Below are 4,295 nucleotides of genomic sequence, written 5' to 3' on the forward strand. Positions count from 1 at the left end.
TTTACAGCTGTTTCTCTTCATTTTGAGTTGTGCCCCATCAGCAAATGAAGGTCCCATGGGCTTTTCTCCCATGGGCTTTACTCCATTCACGTCATCACGGTCAAGTCTACTTTGAGGAGGCAGCTCTTTCCCAGTTGCATTTTGAGTGCCTTCCAACCTGAGGGGCTCATTTTTCTGGCACTATATCTGACAGTGTTTCTTTGCTATTCATAAGGTTTTCAGTGACTAAAGATTCGGAAGTAGTTCATCACTCTTCCTAGTCTGTCTTCATCTGGAAGGTCATCTGAAACCTGTGCATCATGGCTGACCCTGCTGGTATTTAATATACCCGTGGCATAGCTTTCAGAATCTCAGCAATTCACATGCCACCACAGTACAACAAACTGACAGAGGAGTAGTGAACACTTGGTTTTGCATAGATCCTTTTGCATAGATCACCATTATTTTACATAAAGATGAAGAAGTAATTAAGTAATTCCTATTTTCTCATTTTAATCCCCATACTCAAAAGTCTAAGGAGCTCTGGTAGCATACTGGCTACGAATTGGGTTGCTAACCTCAAGGTCAGCAGTTCAAATCTACCAGCTGTTATGCAGGAGAAAGATGAGGCTTTCTGTTCCCGTAAAGATTTACAGCCTTGGAAATGCTATGTACGGTCACTATGAGTCGGAACTAACTCCATGGCACACCACCGCCACTCAAACATATAAGCATACCTGAACATATCCAATATGTATACATGTTCATTTTGAGATCCAGTTCAATAAATCATAGGAAATATTACATGTATTTATCTTCCCAGAACATTGAATTAGGGGTGAAAGATATTACTCAGAAGACCAATTGAAAAGTCTAGGTAATTCAGGCAGAGAATGCAGAAGCTGAGAGGAAAGTGCCACAATGAAGGGTAATTAAGCATGGCTATGAAAATTAGCACAAGAGGAAAGGCCTTGAAGCCTGGAGGTTATAAAGAATGCACTGAGGTTCAAAAAAGACTTACACAAATCTGAGGAAAGATCCAAACAGGCTGAAAATGAAAATACATTCAAATCATCTTAAAAAGAAATGGTCAAAAACTGAAAGGGTAATCTATTTACTCAAATATGACAAAAATTAAAAAGCCTAAGCCTATGCTAAAAATCTATTCTTGAGAAGATCTATGAAACCAAATGGGTTAAACTCAAAATTATACTTAGGTGCTAGTGAACTTGTTTTAATTTTCATCAGCTTGAACTTAAACTTGGTAGTTTGTTCCACAGTCTGCCCACGACATTGTTCTGACTGTTGACATTGAGCTTCTCCAACAAACTAATGACCAAAGACCATACAAATTGTGGATGAAATCAAGGACATTATTCCGAAAGAAGGCAAGAGGTCATTAAAACACAGAAAAGAATGGATGTTAGAAGAGACTGAAACTTGCTCTTAAATGCCGATTAGCTAAAGAAAATGAAGGAAATTATGAAGTAAAAGAGCTAAATAAACTGTTTCACAAGCAACCTTGAGAAGACAAAAGAGATGTATAGAAATGATCTAAAACCTGGAATAAGAAAACAAAAAAAGGCAATAACACATTTGGCATTTCTCAAGTTGAAAGAACTGAAGAAAAAATTCAAACCTCAAGTTGCAATATTGAAAGTGCAGCTTATCCTCAGTAGTATAAGCACTGGACTGCTAGTCACAAAGCGGGAGATTAGAGTCCACCAGTCACTCCTCAGGAGAAAGATGTGCTGATGAGAGAGGGGTCTTGACTGAAAGGAGACAATACCAGAAAGATATTTATCTGTATTTTCCTGACTATGCAAAGGCATTCGACTGTGTGGATCATAACAAATAATGGATAGCATTGCAATGAATGGAAATTCCAGGCCATGTTATTGTGGTCACAATGGGTGTCACTATGTGTGCAGAGTATACAAGGTGATACTGTCAAATGGTCTGAAAACAAAATGACTACCTATAAAATTTTTGTGCAGTGTTTTGGCAGAAATGCATTATCATTTACAAAAATATCCCTATAAAGCCAGCTTTATTTTGTATAACACGTTACGTGTGTGACTATACATACCAGCCTAAAACTCTGTGCTAATTTACTCATTGTTGTTGTTGTTGTTATGTGCCATCTAGTCGGTTCCGACCCATAGCGACCCTGTATAGGGTTTCTGAGGGTGTAAATCTTTACGGGAGTAGAAAGCCTCATCTTTCTCCCGCGGAGCAGCTGGTAGTTTCGAACCGCTGACCTTAAGGCTCACAGCCCGATTCATAACCACTACGCTACCAGAGCTCCTTCTAATTTACTCATTAAGTCCTTGTAATGTACAGTCCTGGTGTGGCACTGTAGGTTAAGTACTGGATCGCAAGGTTAGTTTGAACTGTAAGGTTAGTGGTTCAAACTCACTAGCCATTCTTCAGAAACCCTATACAGGGTACCTATGAGTTGGAACCAACTCGATGGCATTTAACAACAAAAACAACGTACTATGAGTCTAAGTCAATTTGATGGAAGAGACTAATACACTCTGGTCAAAGCTACCAAAATTACCCAGTTGCAATGATGTGCTACTGTCTGCACGTCCTGAAAATTCCCAACAAGCATGCACTATTGGTTGCAATGATGTGCTACTGTCTGCACGTCCTGAAAATTCCTAGCAAGCATGCACTATTGGTTTTGCTGCTACTGATGTTTTAATAGTCATTGATTTTGTCAACTTTTCTCATGTTTTAGTTACAATACTGTGGTAAGACATATTTGTGCATATATTAATAACACTCAAAAAATGAACTATCAATTAAAGTAAAAGAAGAAAAAATGAGTTAGTAATGATGTAATTCAATGTAGAAATATTTCATAAAACAATTTGCTATGAGTATTCATATAATTTACCAAATACTGCATTTAAGCAATTTAAAACTGTATTTATCACATATGAGTCTATGATTGGACTCCTGGTGTGGCATTTTAGGATAAACACTGGACTGCTAACTACAAGGTCAGTGGTTCAAACCCACCAGCTGCTTCTTAAAAACTCTATACAGGGTCACCATGAATCAGAACTGATTCAATGACACTTAACAACAATAATTCTATGATGGCACCTTGAATTTGTCAGTTTGCCATACTGTGGTAGTTTGTGTGGTTTGATGCTAGAAACTACATCACCAGTATTTGGAATACCAGCAAGGTGAGCTATAGTGGGCACTTCCATACTAAGACTTACTAGAAAGACAGAGAGGTAGACCACTTCTGAAAGGTTAGCCACTGAAAAATTTATGAATAGCAGTAGTACCCTGTCTGATATAGTACCTACTGAGCCCCTCAAGTTGTAAGACACTCAAAATATGATTAAAGAAGAGCTGCCTCCTCAAAGTAGAACTGACTTTAGTGACGTGAATGGAACAAAGGTTTCGTACCATTATTTACTGATAGGACATGACTCAAAATGAGAAAAAACAGCTGCAAATATCCATTATTAATTAGAATGTGGAATGTATGAAGTATTAACTTAAGAAAATTTGAAAAAGATCACATAAAGATTGATATGTTAAGCATTTAGTAAGCTAAAACAGACTGGTATTGGCCATTTTGAATCAGACAATCATATGGTTTATTAGGCGGTTTACTAGGCCTGGAATGGCAAATTGAAGAAGGATAGTGTCACATTCATCATCAAAAAGAGTATTTCAAGATCTAGCTTGAAATACAATGCTGTTTGTGATAGAATAATATCAATACACCTACAAATGACCAGTTAATTCAACAATTATTCAAATTTACCCACCAACCACTAAAGTTAATGATGAAGAAATGGAAGAAATATACCAACATCTTCAGTGTAAAATTGATCAAACAAGCAATCAACATGCAATGATAATTATTGGTGACTAAAATGCCAAAGTTGGGGAAAAAAGAAGAATCGATAGTTGGGAAACATGACTTTGGTTATAGAAACAATGCTGGATAATGTATGGTAAACTTTGCAGGACCAACAACTTATTTGTTACAAATATCTTTTTCAACAACATAAATAGTGACTATACAGGTGTACCTTGCTCATTGGAACACACAGGAATCAAAGTGAGGCAATGGAAAGGTTCAATATCATTAGTCAAAACAAGGCCAAGAGTGAACTGTGGAATAGACCGTCAATTGCTCATACGAAAGTTCAGTTTGCAGCTGAAGAAAAAAGTATACAAGATCCAAAATATGACCTTGAATATATCCCACCTCAATTTAGAGACCCTTTCAAGAACAAATTTCATGTGTCAGGCACTAATGACTGAAAACCAGAGTTGTG

This window comes from Chrysochloris asiatica, unplaced genomic scaffold (assembly GCF_000296735.1).
Source record: "Chrysochloris asiatica unplaced genomic scaffold, ChrAsi1.0 scaffold00109, whole genome shotgun sequence".
In the NCBI taxonomy this organism is placed as follows: Eukaryota; Metazoa; Chordata; class Mammalia; order Afrosoricida; family Chrysochloridae; genus Chrysochloris; species Chrysochloris asiatica.